This window comes from Rhinolophus sinicus, linkage group LG05, assembly GCF_036562045.2.
Source record: "Rhinolophus sinicus isolate RSC01 linkage group LG05, ASM3656204v1, whole genome shotgun sequence".
Lineage (NCBI taxonomy): Eukaryota > Metazoa > Chordata > Mammalia > Chiroptera > Rhinolophidae > Rhinolophus > Rhinolophus sinicus.
In genome coordinates this window covers 33,057,292-33,075,610 of record NC_133755.1, presented here as the reverse complement: position 1 = coordinate 33,075,610, position 18,319 = coordinate 33,057,292, and the positions used below count along the sequence as shown (strand labels likewise).

The 18,319-nt window shown below is 34.9% G+C and overlaps 1 long non-coding RNA gene across 1 annotated transcript in view; it reads left to right on the top strand.

Moving 5' to 3' along the window:
* LOC109456352 (uncharacterized) overlaps nucleotides 1-18,319 on the top strand; it is a 282,160-nt gene that overhangs the window by 227,184 nt on the left and 36,657 nt on the right. The window contains exons 7-9 of the long non-coding RNA XR_012496351.1: nucleotides 4,622-4,946; nucleotides 8,066-8,176; nucleotides 11,921-12,065. This is a non-coding gene — a long non-coding RNA (uncharacterized LOC109456352). The remainder of the gene's footprint in view (nucleotides 1-4,621; nucleotides 4,947-8,065; nucleotides 8,177-11,920; nucleotides 12,066-18,319) is intronic.

The following is an 18,319-nucleotide window of genomic DNA, read 5'->3' as shown; positions in this document are numbered from 1 at the left end:
TCACATTCATGAAGAGCTTCAAACGTTTGATGTTATCATCAAAGGAGGTCATCCATCCAGTCCCAGAGATGCACAGTGACTAAAAGAGGATGACATTCATTATAAAACTTTCATCTAGCTCATGTCCTGCCTGGGGTGCACGATACATTAATATTTCAGATGTTACTATTATGTGAATAACACAAAGACATTTCCTGAGACTTAATGTAAACAACATTTAAAACACACTACAATTTTTTGAAACACGGTTTGGGAATTCTTCATTTATTTTATATACAAAGATTCTCAAAAATTACAAAAGTAAAAGAACAAAAGAGAGGGAAAAAATGGTCAGAGCGTCTGCCAACTTCTGAGAGACCCTGTCTAGAAGACCGTGGTTAGCTTGCTAATGACAAGATGCTATACGTTTGACTCAATTCAATTGATTCCAATTATTAATCCATCTTTAGGACCTTAAGTTGTAGAGACAAGAAAAGCAATCTGTCAGTACAAATATTGGTTGCAATTCAGTGAGCGCCAATTACATGCTGGCCACTGTACTAGACTTTTTCTGTTGTTTTCTTTCACCCACAACAACATTCAGATAAAGATTATCATCCCTGTTTGACCTGAACCAGCCCTAAACTGAGTCTCAGAGAAATGGTATTTGCTAAAATAACCAGATGATTAAAAGAACTGGGATTTGAACCCAGGTCTGTTTGCCTCCAAAGGCAAAGTAGTAGTTCTTAGCCACTACTGAAAGATCATTTAAATGACAGTTACTCATTTTATAGGAAAAGTAAAAGACACAACTGAACATCTTCTCCCTCAGTCAGTGCTAGATGAATATTGTCAGATTCTACTGTTTGGCCCCCTTTTCTAGACCTTACCAGCTCCCATCTATCAGCTTAGTTTTACTTCAGGCAAAAAACTACAATACAGCTACATAGGCTTCAACTTTAGATTTTTGTGTTCTCTTGAGATTAGTCCCTGACTGGGATTCGGATAGTTCAGAGACACCTCAGCAACCATTCACAGATCACTGTTAGAGTGAAAGTTTTATTTTCAGAGGATAGTGTTATACTTAAGCCTTGGACTACCTTGCTTTTTCTCCATGTACCCAATAATGTAACTTCAGGGAAAGAACTACCAATGCTCGAATATCCACTAGCCTAGTTATAGGACATCCCTCATTTTAAATAAATAACTATAGCATTTTAATAGGTAAGATGGGTACATGGAAGAATATTCCAAAAGTTCAAAAGGATAGATAGTGAAAAATAGGTCTTCCCACCCATCTATCTGGAGGCAACCACTATCTTTTAGAGATAGTCCATGAAAACATAAGCATTGAATGTATCCACTTAAATGTCAGTGTCTCACCCTGAACATTGAATTTTTAATGATGTGTCTTTAAGATGGTTTCAGCTTTTCTATATACATATACAGCTACAGAGAGCTTTTCTATAGCTATGTAGTATTCCATTAATGGATGTACTATTTTGTATCTAACCCGTCCTTTTTTGATAGACATTTAGATTGTTTCCAATATTTTTGCTATTAGAAATAATGCTACAGTGAATGCCTTTCTACTTGTAACAATTTACAAATGTAGATATATCTATAGGATTAATTTCTAGAAATGAAGTTGTGTCATATTTAATCTGCCCTTTCCAGAAGTTATGCCAGTTTACATTTGCACTGACAATTACTTGCTTCCTAATATCTTCACCCACATGAGGTGTTACAAACTTTCAGATCTTTGCCAATCTGATTGTCAGTATTAATTTACATTTCTCTTATTATAAGCTTAGTCAAGTCATCCGTATTTCTTTTTCTATAAACCAGCTGTTAATATACTTTGCCTGTTTTTATATTAAGTTGCTGATCCTTTTTCTTATTAATGTGTAGGAACTCTTTTTATATTAAGGAAATAAACCCTATAGGATATGTATTATAAATTGTTTTTGTTCCTCAATTTGTCATTTGTCTTTTAACTTTATTATTTCTTGGCAAGTAGAATTTTTTCATTTTTATTCATGAAAATTTATCAATCCTTTCTTTTATGGCCTCTGAGATTTGTATCAAACTTTAAAAGCCTTTACCCACATTGATATTGTGGGAGTTCTATGTATTTTATGACTTCATTTTTAGGTTTAAATCTTTTATCCATCTGGAATAGATTAGATACAAAGAACAAGGTAATGATCCAATTTGATTTTAGTGCTGCAAATGGCTGCCAAATGGCCTCCAAGACATTCTGTGTTTCATCTTTTTTAGATAGTGCTTGGGAGCACACTTAGAAAACGACAAATTGGTCTTAGCTTCAGCCTTGGATCCCTTGGGAAACTCATCCCACATAGTACATGGAAAGTACCATCATTACCCCTCCAGAAATAAGCTGATACAGGACTGTACCTGAATGAGAAGCAGGGCAACTGGGATTAGTCCAAGTGTAGGCAGACAAGTTTTGTGAGGCCTAAAGCATATAAATTAGGGGAGAGGGTGTTCTTTAGGAAAAATAATATAAAATTACAAATAAAATTAGATATAAACATGAATATTTATTTAGAATAAAAGAAACAGTAATAAATTAAAAATTTTAAGTGAATACATTCTGCAAACATTAGAAAACACAGAAAATAACATAACGAAACAACATAATAATATATTTATTAATTCCCTGTTACCTCTATATTATTTTGGGTGCATATTCTTTGATTGCCTATTTATATGACAATGATTTTACAATATGATTTTCACAGAGAAAATAGAAAGATAATTCTGTTTTTCTTCTAGCATGGTTGATCAGAATTTTTTTTATTATTATTAATGATGGTTTAGAAAATTTCCTCCGGCATTAAATGTGATATTAGTATTGTCATCTAACTTTGTAGGATTGTTGTTAAATTTGGGGAAATCTCTATCTAGTTTCTTTCATATATAAGCTATAAGATCATTTCCAGTTTTTCTTGTTCAATAACTAACCTTAAATTCTCTTTGAATTGATGATACTCATTAACCAGTTTGTCATCAATGCCCTTGTTGTAAAGATTACATTAGTTTTATGTAATTATTTTGTCGAGTATTTTATGCCAAATCACAAAGTAGTATAAATCTTTTTCCAGTATGTTCATATGATTTTCTCATCTTCATTAATTGGATTGTCAAACAATACAAAAATTAATTTATTCATTGCTTTTATTCAAAATGTATCTCTTTTAGAGAATTATTGTTTTAGGTATGATCTGAAATTTGGAGGGAGTCAAACTTAATTCTTGTTTTTTTGTTCATTTGCTTTGCTTTTATTTCATATTCCATTAATTTTTATATGGAATTTTCTTGATGGAAGAGAAAATTAAACCTGAAATTATAAATTATATAGAAAGTAATGAAAAAAGATTATAAGAAAACCAATGGATCACAGCTAAAACTGTACTCTGAGGAAAATATATAGCCGAGTACCAAGAACAAATGAATTTATTTTTTAAGAAATTAGTAAAAGAAGAACGAGAAAACCAAAAGAAAGTGATAGGACATAATTAATAAAGACAATGTTTGAGAGTATTGAAATGTAAAAAAGTTATGCAAATATAAATAAATTCTCAACATTTAATATTTGAAAAGGAATAATAAAATAGGTATCTCTCTCAAACATAATTGAGGAGAAAATATAGAAAAGAGAACCACAAGATTGGGAATCAAAACAAAGATATGAGAAAATACTGTGAGTGAATATTAAATTAAACTCTATAGCTATAATCTGAGAATATAGAGAAAATGGATGTTTTCCTATTAAAACATAACACTACATTAAAACTAAAGTTTCAGCTCAAGCTACAAGATTCATCAGATTCATTGCTGTATTCCAAAGGAAGGATTAAAATACATGCAGAATTTACAAAGGCAAAAAAACAATGATTTATTGCACAAATTTTGAAGTTCTTACCTTGGGAACACAAAAGAGTCAAAAGTTAGAAATTAAAGAGAGAAATTTGTCAGGAGACTTTATCTGGATATAGCTGAACTGTTATTCCTACTCTTCTTCTTCACCAAAGGAGAAAGGAATGTTACCTCCTAACTGCAAGTCTAGTCCTAGAAATTTTGATCATACCACCCAAAGAGCTTGACTTGTATTCCCTGCTATTGTTGAGAAGGGGTAGGGGTGAGGGAGAAGAGCACAATAGGCTGGGGTCTTGGTCCCATCTCCTGGGCAAGAAATAGCTGCTCCAGTGGCAGAAAACAGGCAGCCGTATTGGGATAGATCTGCCCCCCCGGCCTTACCCCCCTAGTATTTTTTGGAACAGAAGACATGAGTTTCTTCCCTTGAACCAGACATAAACCTTGAGGGTGAGAGAATCAGCCTTTTCCTATTCCTGCCAGGAGCACAGTTTGAGAGGGCTATGTGAATCCAACAGAAAGTTTATAGAGGTAATGTAAAACTAGAAAGAAGCTGCATAGAATTCATTGTCCACATCACTAGATTTGCTGTCTTCAGCTGGAAGACTGAAAAAATTACACAAGTGGCCATGAGAGAAGAAAAGAAAACAAAAACAAAATAGGCCCAGGAAATGTGACGCCAGCTTATAACAGTACCTGTCAAAATCGAACTTTCTACCCATCTTTTGTCTCCTTTCTCCAGGCACACTCCACTCCAGAGGAGTTGGAAATAGCAACTAATAATTGCTGAAGGTGAATAAAACAGAGAAAAGAAGATTTCTCCCTGGTGGTGATGGTGGTGGCAGTGCAATTCTTTAATTTCTCCGAATTCCAATTTAAAAACAGAACAATAGATAGCAAAATCAAAACCCATGCATGGATAACACAATGAAACTAGTTGACAAGGTATCCACACGAGTTCCAAAGTGCAAGCAGGTGAGGACAAACCATCAAGAGCCACAAGACTTGCGTAATATCACAGACTTTGCATAGAAGAAAGCAGAGGAAAGTAATGGAGCATCTGACAGGTATGAAAATAGAAGACCCCAAAATGACCAACAGGTACTTACTGGAAAGCATGGAAGGTCAGTTAGAGAGGAGCAGGTGAAACTGAGAGGCGTTTTACCTAATCGAATAGCAGGTGAGTTCTAGGAGCCTGGGGAGGGAACTATAGAGGCTGGAGCATTCTGGTTTAGGTGAACTGCCTAAACTGTCCTACAGGAAAGGGCTTCACATTGAGGGAAAACTGCTAGAACTAGAATCAAAATTGAGTAGGATGGAGTCAACAGAAGAGGATGGGGAAAAAAGGTCCAGACCATGTGCAGGTAAGGATACAGAGACAGGAACCCTGAGAAACAAACTAGTATACTTTTTAATGCTATGTGAAAACAACAGAAGAGAGAGCTCTGTGAAGTTACTCTGAACCGTGCCTCCTTCCAAAAGTTCAGGAAAACTAGATTCACATTAAAAAATTAATGGTAGCAAATGATTGAGGCCAAATTCCACACAAAGTTATTATATGATAAAAGAGAATAAGACATAAAATAACATCTCCATGGCCCAGTGGTTCTCAAACATTTATTCTCAGCACCCTTTTATACTTTTCAAAATGGTGAGGACTTTCTAAAAGCTTTTGTTTATGTGAGTTATATCTATTTAAAAGTACCTTATTCAAAATTAAACCTGAGTGATGTTTAAAATATTTATCAATTCATTTAAAAATAATAATGCAAAAAAATGCACCTAGTACATGTTAACATTAATAACATATTTTATGAAAAATCACTACATTTTCCAAAACAAAAAATGATAATTTAATGAGGATAGCATTGTTTTACATGTATACAAACCTCTTTAATAGAAGACAGCTGGATTCTCATATTTGCTTCTGCATTGCATCTCTTGTGAGGAGCTATTTTAGTTGAAATATATGAAGAAATCTGGTCCTACACAGATATGTAGTTGGAAAGGAAGGAGGATCTTAATAACTTTTTCAGATAATAGTGGATATTGTTCTTTGATATTACACCAAACTTTCACAAGTGATAATTGAAGTTTAACTGCAACGTGGAATATGATGAAACTCTGTCACTAACTTTTTAAAACTCTGTTCTATTAAAATCCATTGGTTTATCTTTGATGGGTCTTTTACACATGCATAACTTTGTAACAATCCATTGATTATTTGGATTATTTGGTTCACTGGATTATGCATATTTTCCAAATGTTGACACATTTCATCATACAATAGCAAAAAGTCACACTTAGAAATATCACCACCAATCTCATCTGAAGAGTCTTTGAAGATTAGGACACTGTAAAGCTCATGGTGGCAAATACACAAGTTTCACTTTAAAATTCAAATTTTATCATTGGCAACAAACACTATTAGTTATTTTCCTTAAAGTTTTAGACTCATTTAGTTCATTTTTTAAATAATGTCTACCAAATACCCAAGTCTGAATAATCATAGTTTATCTATTATTAGTCATTCTTTCAAATAAAGATGGTGTTCCAATTAAAAAAAAAAGTGGCTAGTTAGCAATTCAAATAATTACAATAGTTTTCCTGCAACCATCATATTTTAGTATGCAACAAGTGTTTCATCTATACTTCCCATTTTGTCATACACAAGTCATTGAAAATATTTGTACTCAAGGGACAAGATTTAATAAAATTAATAATTTTTATTGTTTCATTGAGGACATTCTTAAGTGAAACTGACTTTTAAAAAAATGTAGATAAAATGATTATTAGTACATTTTGGTGCCACTGCTTTGATTCATAATAAAATAATAGTAATTTTACCTATCATTGCTTTTGAACTATCAGTGCAAATGTCAACACAGTGAAAGAGAAAGATAACATTTTAGTAATATCATGAAAATAATTTTTACCTTGCAGTGCATCTGAAAGGGTCTTGAACTGCACTTTCAGATCCACTTTATAGACAATGAAAGTACTCACGCATGCTTACAGAACAGATGAAAACTGTCAAAACTATTTCAAAATGAGCTAAAGGACATCAAGAAAACAAGATAATAGTTGAAAGAATTACAAATCAAGCTTAGGGAAAAAATCAGAAATGAGATTATAGATCTCAGGAAAGAATTAGAAAGGAAAGGAAAAATAATCATTTCAAAACTGAAGACTAACCTAGATCTAATAAACACAGTAGATTATGTCTTCAGAGAAATAGAATGTTAAGAGGAGGAATTTTCTTAACTTTTAAAAATAAAAGGTATGTGGAGAGATTTAAGAAAGATTCAAGAAAAAGTGACACATATTAAAGATAGGCAATGAAGACCCAACATACAGACAATAAAGATCCTGGAGAAGAAAACCATAGCAAGGGAACAGAACAAATATCAAAAATCTAATTGAAGAAACTTTCCTGAACTGAAAAAAGTATTTGAACCTACAGGACACATCTGTTCCTGAGAATATCAACCCAGAACAACACCAATATATATTCTAGAATAGTTAAAAAAGAAAGAAAAGGGAAAGGAGGAGAGGACAAACAGGAGAAGAGGAAAGAAAACATCTTTTGGTCTTCTATTCTAAGCAAAAACAGTAAGTGATGTGCAAAGTTAAGAAAATTAGATTAGCATCAAACTTTTCAACACCAATACAATATAACAAAAGAAAGGGAAGTAAGATGTTTAAGAAACTCAAAAAGAGAAAATGTGAGCCAAGGATTTCATATCCAGAAAAACTGACTTTCAAATATAAAGTGTGCTGGTAAACTATTATCGACATGCAGTAATTCAGAGAATATCGTACCCATGAGCCCTTTCTGAGGAATCTACTAGAGAATGAACTTCAAACAATCAAAATGATTGAGAGACATTGACATAAGGACTATTGATGAACATTAAATATAGGGTATATAATTATTTGTAGAAGTAAGACTAAGTGAGAGTTAAAAGGAAGAGAGTCTAGTGTGTAATGTTTATATGCTTAGGCAATATAGACATTACAATTATAAAAAAATATGAGGGGGACTAGGGAAAGCATAATGCAAAAAAATCAAATGATCCTCAGTAAATAGTATTGTTTTACTGAGACTATTGTATGTGTGATATATATGATAAAACAAATGAGTAATCATAGGATGTTCTAATTCTATTATTCCCTGTTCCCTTAGGAACCAACATTCATAGCATGAAAAAAAGGAGATGCAATTGCAATAAAGAAGAGGCTAAGTAAAAACCTGTGACCTGAATTTGAATTGGAAATATCACTAAAAACTCACGAGGTATTTTACCTTAGAAAAAATAAATGTTGATTTAAACATATATAGTAGCTTTCTCCACTGAAAAGGCCTAGAAACAATATCCAACCCAATTGTAATGAGCTAATCTAGTACCCAAAATGTGGTCTTGAAATACCATTTCTCACTAAAAGAAACCTGTTTCTTAGAGAAATGGCTGATTTTAGTTCTGCAGCCAGAAATATGCAGGAAAAGCCTAGAATATCTTGTAATACTAAATAAGGAATAGTATGATGGTGTCAAAAGAACCCAGAAACGAAGAGGCTCATACTGTCCAAAGATAGAAAAATTTGAGCCTCAAAAATAAATAATAGTTATTATTGATTGGAACCTATCAAATATGTTTAAATCCATGAATTCATAATATCTTTAAAACTAATCGATCAAGCCAGACACAATAGGCCACACATTGTATGATTCCACTTATATCCAGACTAGGCAAATCCATAGAGACAGAAAGGAAATTAGTGGTTGCCAGCGACTGGGGGATGGGAGGAAAATGGAGTGACTGCTTAATGAATAGGGGGTTTCCTTTAGGGGTGACAAAAATGTTCTGAAACTAGATAGTGGTGATGGTTGTACAACATTGTAAATGTACTAAATGTCACTAATGGTAAATTTAATGTTATGTGTATTTTACTACAGCGTTTTAAAAACTGAAAGACACCAATTTGATCACCTTCAGAGAATTATAGAAAATTCATCATCTTGAAAGCTAGTAAATAAAAAAGAAAGAAACAAGAATTTATCATCCCTTTTCTATACCAATTTTAACACTGGGTAACCAAAAAGTAGGTTAGATGAAGGAGGAAAGTAGGAAGGGAAGAGGAAGGGAGGAAGAGAGAGAACAATATCATCTGAGCTTGCGAGTGATATAATTGTGTTCCTAGAAAACACAAGTGACAAAAAAAAAGCTAGAATAAGAGAATTTGATAAGGTGACTCCACACTACATACATACGCAACACACGCAAACAAAAAAAAATCGATAGGTTTGCTCCATATGTTTAACAGTGGGGAAAAATTTCATTCACAACTATGACAAAACTTATAAAATACTTGGGATAAAATTTTACAAAGTACAGGACCTATAGAAAGGAAACTATAAACTTAATGAAGAAGACATGAAATGAGACATGAACATACAGAAAAGTTTATCATGTTTCTAAATAGAAAAACTTAACTCATAAAACATATATCTCCCAGAATTAATGCATAAAGTTAATGCAATTCTACTTAGAACCCCCATAAAGAGGTTTGTTTTTGTTTGGGAACTGAATAAAATTATTTCAAAGAAGACAATAGAAGAAGAAGAAGTACCAAGGATAGCTAAGAAAATTATTTTTTATAAAGCACAGTAAAGGGTCACATGCTATGCTGAGAGGGAGTTTGACCTAATGAATAAGAATGTGGGCTCTGGAGCCATGCTCCCCGGTTCGTACCACGCTCTGCTATCGGTGGTATAGTGCAGAATGTGTTCCTTAAGCCCTCTGCCCCTTTCATTTCATCACCAGTAAAAGGAGGGTATTAATAGTACCTACTTCATAGGGTTTTTTGTTTTGTTTTGTTTTGTTTTTAATTAAAGTTTATTGGGGTAACAATTGTTAGCAAAGCTACATAGATAAAGTCAGTGTATCAAAAGAGTATCATAAAGGTTCAGAAGTAGGCAAATAGATAATGGAACAAATTAGCAAATCAGGAAGCGAGTCCAGCATGCATGGGAACTTAATGTACCATAAAGGTAGAATTTCAGTTTAGCAGAGAAAAATAATTTATTTACAGAAGTGGCACAATGCGCTAGCCATCTGGAAGAAATGCATGTCATATACAAAAATAAATTCCAGATGGATTCCAGATTTAAACATAAGCAAAAAAATAAAACTTTTAGAAAAATTCAGGAGAATAATCAACCTTGGGATAAGAGAGGCATTCTTAAATAGAAGAGAAAACGCAGACACAATAACTCAAAAGACAAACATATCTGACAATATACAACTTAATATTTTTGTATAGCAAAAATCACAAGCATAAATAAAATAACAAAATAATTATAGTCTGGGAAAATATTTGCAACACATTCATTCATTCAACAAATATTTGTTTGAACACCTTTTATGAAATAAGTGCTACCGGATGATGCCATGATGAATAAAACATTCAGCAAAAGCTACAAGTCAGGGTTTGATTTATTGTTTTGTTATTTGTCAAAATGGTATTCCTGTATTCATGGAACTTACCTTCTAGTAGTGATAGATGATACATGTGACTGACAACATACAAAGAGAGAGAGAAAGAGAGAATATGGTAAGAATGGTAATAAAACAGTATAAATAGACAATTTAGAGAATTCTAAATAACATATGAAATTACATCTATTGTGTTCATAAGGTGGAAACACTACATATTTCTTCCCAACTTTGTGTTCAGTGACCTCATGCTGGTAGTTTGAACTCAGCCATTATGAGAATATTTACACTTTGAAAATCAGCAAATGTTAAAGTCAGAGTTTGATTTATTATTTTTTATTTGTCTAAACTTAAGAATGTGATGGAAAAAAATGTTAAAAATTCAGATTAAACCTGAAAATATGGCATGTATGTGGCCATCACATTATGCATGGCACAAAACATTAAGAGAATACTCTTCCCATATTTGAAAACTATTATCCAATTCAGCACAGAAGTCATTCACCTCATTGACAAATGAGTGAGGTTTCGACATATGTGGTGCTAAAGCTGAAAGAGATTTCAGTTAAATGAATATAATTTCTATGAGGGTGAAAAATAGTTTAATAGTAGATCACATTTCATATTAAATGACAATAAATTTATTGGGAAAGGAGTTAGTGAATTGGAATGGAACTCCATTTGTCAAATCATGGTTGAACTGCAATCATAGGTTGCATACAGATTTCAGAGTTCAGCAACAACCAACCAAAGCATTCTGTAAGATTCAATTGGCTACGTAGAACTTATGATAGAGTACTGTATATTCTGTTATTATTTGTAAATTTTGTATCTTTAATATCAGTAAAATTTATAATAAATGTATGTGCTTACATATACACGCTCTGTGTGAATGTGTGTGAGTGTGTTTGTGTGTGTGTGTGTGTGTGTGTGTAGAGCCAGTTAAACATTTACCAGCACACCACTGCTGCCACCTCCATCCCTTTAACCAGAATGTATTCCAATGGCCAAGGAAGGCTTTTTCTATGTAGGCAACTTCGTGACCTGATTAAAATTCTACTACTACGGTAAAGGATAGGCTGTATTTGGGGAAAGAACTAGCTGTCTCTGACACAGCACTATTATTTTCATTTTATGTAAGAGGTAACAGACTCCAAGAGATTAAGATAACTTGTCCAAGGTCACTCATTTGGTAAGAAGATGAGCAAAGATTTGGACTTAATGTTTGTCTAACTTCAAAGTTGTTTTTTTCCTTCACATCATTCTCTACCTCCAGAAATATAACAGAGTTTGAGGTAATGGTAGAATTTGCAAGTATGCAAGTAAAATAATTTTCCAACTTCCTCATAGGCATGCACTTATAGGATGACTAACGGAGTGAAGGTTTCCATCACAGAGGAAAGAAGCCAATGAATGGCGAGGATTAGGAAGTCAGTGGGAACAATGTGTATTCTCTAGGAAGTTCATTTGCCTACAGAGAGATTAAATCCATGGGTTTGTCTTGGAGATGGGGAGTTATGTATCCATCTCTATTTTTTTTTTAGACACAGTCCACATGATTTTTTTTTATTATTACTTCGGAAATAAGCTTTGCTACAGACACATCATGAGAGACAGATGGTGACCAAGGAAGAGAGAGGACTTGGACATGAGAATGACGCAACGTGGAAAACTGCCTTTCCCCAACTGGTCAGTAACACCCTCACTCCAATGTATTTAGCTCTGTGTATGAATCTCACCTATTAGACTTAAGCTTCTTGAAGGCAGAAACTGTATCTTGTTAAATGTCCTAACATAATTTCTTCATATAGTTAGTAAGTAACAAATATTGGTTGAAAGAATTATCATATGAATGGACTGTGATTAAATGTACTCAGTACTTGTTTATATAATATATATTTTATTTCTATTTGAGTATTCCCTGAGAGGATCTCCATCACATTCTTAACTTTAGACAAATTTCATGAGGAGGAGCCACGTCTTCCTCAAAACCAAAGATTATTCAATTATTTATCCAACAGATATCCATTAAACTCTTGCCATATGTGAAGCACTATAGAATGAAAATATTGGCCATTCCTTAGACTAAGAACTCCGCAAGGTTGGGGACCACATACCTTCTTTTTTCTGGAATTTCCCATAGAGGATTGTATATATTCAGAACGCAAGTTTTGTTATAAAAGTAGCTAACGTTCACTGCATGCTTCCTGTGTTGGCACCAAGCATTTTACATGTATTAGTGCACTGAATTGCTAGAACAACTCTATGAGGTGGGCACGATTATTACCCCTACCTTACAGATGAGAAAGCTGAAGCTTAAGAAATGAAGTAGTAAAACAATCACACGTATGAAGTATCAGAATTCCTGGATCCAAAATGATCCAAAATCATTACCCACTGTGTTATCTTGGCTTCCCTTGGCCTATTAGCAGTCCCAGTTCTCTGGGGAAACACCGAAAAAAGGGTGAGCCATTAAAAAGCCTAACCCTGTAGCTCTGCCATGGACCCTGGAGTCTTCCTTCAGTTCCTCCCCTTCTTAGCCAGGACTGGCCTATAGTAATATAAAGGTTAAGTTTTTAGACTTAAGTACCTTGTTACAAAATTAGTGATGAACACCATTTCTGGCAAGTTTTAGGATTTGGTTTTGTGGTTTGGGTTATACACTACTCTACCTGCCTCTGGCTAATTAGAAAACTAAGAGTTGCCTTGTGTTGCTGAAACTGGCACCCATACATTGAAAATGCCTTCAAAGAAACAGTGGAATTTGAGACTTTTTAAAAATTCTTGCTTTGTCTTATTCAAGATGGATGACTTAACTCATGTATTTACATTTCCTTCCTCCAAACTCATACTGAAACAAGAGTAAAGATATACAAAAGAGAATAGGAGAGAGGAATCATTCATAGAATTTACTGGCTTTCTGGAAAAGAGAAAGTGAGTAAGACCTCATTTACAGGTAAAATAGAGCCCCAAATGCACAGGATGAAGGCAGAGTTATTAATAGATACAATAGAAATAATGGGGTGGGAGTGGAAGAAAGAAAGGAAGATAAGCAATGTCAGAGGTGGAAAGATTTTTGTTAGAAAGTTAAGCTCCAAGTATGAAGCAAATTAAAATGCAACATGATTTCCAGCATAAGGAAAAGTGTAAGAAAATGCAATCCATTTGACCTTCATGCGTGAACAGGTTTCTTTTGAACAGTAGTGCTCCATCTCTAAGTGTTCAACACCAATATTTGGATGTATTGAGAGCATGTGTTAAAGTCATAATATTAAAACATTGTCAAAAGGGTCACAATTTTTAGAATCACTGCACAGAGAAACCATGGAAGATTGTATAGTTACAGAATAGAATGTAAAGATTATAAACCTGGACCAAGTAAAGGTAATAGTGTAACTGACAAAGGTTGGAAGGAGAGAAGAGAAAGACGAAAGAGAGATGCTAATATCCTCATTGTTCAGGGTAGAGAATCAAAAATATTGTCTAAAGTTGCTTATATAAGAATTAGACATTTAAGTGTATTATATAAGGTGGTAAAAGTAATCAGTAGAAGAGCCGATGCTAAAAATATAACTAACAAATCTTGGGAGTGGAGGGGAGGTGAAAGTTCATATAAGTGAGCTAAATTCCCCATTTTTCATAGTCAGGGGTCAACTGATAAGATCTGAATTTGGTAAGTCAAGAAATAAGTGATTAGCATATTATTTTGAATGATCATGATGAACAACAGAAGAATTAATAATAGAAATGGCTGAAAATGGGTAGTTTCTATCTATTCTAGAGAGACACTTCCACATGTGCCCCCAGGAGATAGGGAAAGCGACGATCAGTGCAACTCTGTGTTACAATAGTGAAAAATCAGAAATATCTAAGTGTTCATTGTACATAAAAAAATTATGGCTCAGTCATATTATACAACAGTTTAAAGAAGTAAAATAGATATATATGCATTGACACGGAAAGATAACCAAGACATATTATTATTAAGTCAAAAAAGCAAGTTGTTGGATAATAAATGTGGTGTGCCAGTTATGTAAAACACAAACCAAGACTTATAAAGATGATAAAGATCTGGAAAGAAACCCACCACTGTTAACAATGGTGGTTACCTCTGAAAAGGGGAATATAATTGGGGTGATGGGTGATAATCAAGAGGGACTCTAGCTTTATCTGTATGGTTTGAAATTTGTACAAGTGTTCATGTGGCCTAATACTAAGTGATCATTTTAAGTCGTTACCACTATGGCAGACAGAGCTTTTTCATTTAATACCACTTTATGACATATTAATTTTTTTACTGTGTATTTGTATTACTTTAAAATGATAATTTTAAACAACAAGAAGAATCAATTTTTTTGTTCCTTTAGTTACAGAAAACTTCATAGAACAGTGTTGCTGCAGGCAATTCTCTAAGCACAAAGGTTGCCCTCCCACCAGCCCCATAAATGATTTTTATTTATGACCAATTCGTGACATAGATGTGTACAGCTATTTACCATTTCTGCTGGGAGGATGGATGTTCACATTCATATGAGACAAAAACAAATCAAGATTCAACTAGACAGGCTGCTGTGGGCTTGGGGATTAGAAGAGCAAAAATAAAAATAAAAAACAAACCCAGCAACATACTCCAGTAAATCATTTCCCTTTTCTGTCTTGTTCTTAAGAAAGAATTTAACAACCTCATCTGGGTTGCAGACATTTTTATGTACTTGCCACTGAGTTTTAAAAAGCATGAACAAAATATTTGGCTGAACTGGACTCTGGGCTGGATGCTAGATTATAATCATGGTGGATCTTTTTGTCCAGGATTCAGTAATGCCATGTATGTATGTCGCTTCAACTGCCCAGCAATGGCTCTCCCCTTTTTTCTTATCCTTTTGGACAACTTCAGAAAACTTCAAAATTTTAACCTGACCCTGTAGGTTTCACTTCTTAAGACCAATGAACATTAGGGGAATGAGAGAATATTTCTTTCATTTCTGATTCAAATTCTGACCTTCTAACAGCCTCCTTCCTTCCATATCCCACCATTTTGTTCTTTCTGAACCTCGAGGAATGGTTGAGTTTAACCTTCCTCTTTCTATTGCTTGTCTTTTAGTCATGATTCTCTTGGGAGGAACCTGGAATATCAAAGCAAGTATCACAGATTTTAGTTCAGATGGTAATTGTGAGAATTTTGTTTCACCTATAAAGGAATTAACATTAAGGAGTTTGTTAACAAACAATATTACTTAATCCTTTCAATGTCCCTGGAAGGCTGGGTTTTGAAGAAGAGGAAAATGAGGTGAGAATGGTTAGGAACTTTGCCTTAACCCTTGCGTCATCACAGACTGTTCTCCATTCCATGCCTTTAACTCAACTCTCCTGGTCCAGTTATCTAACAAGAGGTAGTTATTAAAATGCCTCCTGGGCTTGCTTTTATAAAAGCACCTTTATGCAGTTTAGTAAACTTGACGGGTCTTTCATGAGAAGATCACTTAATGAGTCCCTTTGAAGTTGCCGACATCTTTCAGATATATTTGTAGTGATACCATGAGTTGCTCTTTAACCTGTTGAAACAAAGCACGCTTTGATGTTGGGCTTAGAATCCTAACCCAGGTTCTAGCTGGGGCAGTGCATTTAGGGCAGTGAACTGCCATTTGAAAAGAGATCCACATGTGTGATGTCTTGAGTATCACCAGCTCTCTATTTGAGCCCCCCTTTTTTTATGTCGACCTGATGAAACCCCACTCCTGGGGCTTTGAGATATACAGGAGAGAACGATCAAGTCTCCCAACCCAAAACCAAGTAGATAAAGAAAGATGACCGATGTCAAAACAACCACAAAGACAGAAACACCACAGGATCATGCTTATCCCACCTCACATCAGCTGTTGCCCAGACCCTGACATTACTCCACTCACATTCATATTGGAGGTACTTTAACCAAACTCAGTGCTTGGAGTTTGGTACGTCAAATCAAGCCTTCATTTACTCCATCCATTTTCCCACCTGCCACCTGCCCCATTTCCCAGTACTAAGGCTGCTCCGGTGTGATCTAGGCTTGTCCTTCCCCTCTTCTTCTCCACTTGAAATGTTCTCACTCTCTGCCTCATTCCCATTGGTTCAAGATGTCTATGCCTTCCATAAAGAGCAAGCCCTATAAGCCAATCCATGCAAATATACTAAAAGGTGTAGAATAACACCTCCTTTCTCCTCCCAAATAAAGCATACACAGTTCCTTTAAGACTAAAAATATCAAAAAACAAAGTTATGAATATGTAAAATTTCCCCCACCTTGTTTTTTAACGAATTTATCATGACCGTCTTCCCACATCAGTCAATTTTATGCAGCGTCCTTTTTAATGTTTCAAAATTGAATTATACTTCCCTGTCTTCCCACAGTTGAGCATTTAGGTTCTCTCCAGTTGTTCACCACAATGAACATCTTATATCTAAATCTGTACACAGAAAATATGATTTCCATATCATAAGGAATGCAGCCAGATGAAGAGGGAAGAGGCCCCCTGGATATGCAGCTTCTTGCTCTGTGTGTGCCCAGGGCCAAGCCTCCTTCCAACAGTATCTCTGTCCTTGGTTTGCAGTCATCACTCTGAAACCTATTACTTGGGGAAAAACTTGGGGAAAGGGCTTGGACGCTAATAAACCTTGACATGTCTGTTTAAAAATTCACTTTTATTGTATATACCTCTTTTTATCAGTTTGGATAAAAGCTGGTAAGATTTGACCAAAAATTTTATGGACAATTCATGAGAACTCTGTCTGGGCAATCAGAAAGGTGATTGAATTTCTACAGTAAATTTGGAGTTCGTGAGGCCAGCAGTTGATCTGAGCCTTGGATTGGCTGTTTTTTCTTCCTTTGCTTCTATAGCCCCTTATCTCAGCTTCCAAAGGTCAAGAGAGGCAGTAATTGGCCCTCTCTTCCATCATGTTGGAGTGTAGGCATCATGAAGATGTGATGGGGGTGGTAATGATAACACAAATAGACTGGCTACAGTGATTGTTCTACAGGCAAAATCTTCTATTTCAGAAACAATAGTGCAGAGCAGAAGCACAGGATAATCAGAACTGGAGTCTTCTCATTTCAGAGGAAATATGGGAACTCAGTGCTTTTCCCATCTGCCTGCAATGGGATCCAGCTGTGTGTCCATCCTGCTGTTCCTAGTTCCAGAAAGGGCAGACTTTAAAACTCTTTGATGATTAAAAAGCAGACACTTCAGGATTAAACTAGAATGGAGGCAAAGGTTCATAAATCTCCTTTTAGCCACACGAAGACTGAAGACTTCGCCCCAAAATCCAGGGGATAGGGATAATCCATCATCTTGATGTGTTCAACAGTTAGTTATAGAGAGAAGCTCAATTTTAATGGAATACCAGGAAAAGAGTCTGGTGGCCGATCAGGTATTGATTTAAGGTATCACAGAGAGTGTGTATATTCTGTGTCAGAAAGATGGAGGATCTTTTCTTGTAACCAGAATTAGAGGTCTTGCCAGCAAAAGACACCTGAAGGGCATCTGTATACTACACCAGAAGCGATTGCCAGGTTCTCAGCTGTTCCTACGTCACATAGCTTCCATTTTGGACCACAGTCGTCTCATAAGCTTTAGGCTCAACGTTAAAGTGTGAATTGCTAGTTTTCTAAGTTCAGTTTCATTTAATGGGGCAAGGACATATGAATTGAATGGGAGGCAGCCACACATTTGGAGAGATTATAACATTTCCAATGTTGTATGATTTGAGGGGCACCAGAAAGACTCCATTCTCTCTCCCAACGGGTATGCCCATTACATGCAGTACAAATGTTTTCCCATTGAGTCTTAAAGCCTTTCTGACTTCCAGAGTGCTCAGGTATGATATATCATTGTCTCTTGGTGTCTGTAGGGGGATTGGTTCCAGGACCCCCAGTGGATACCAACATCCACAGATGCTCAAGTCCCTTG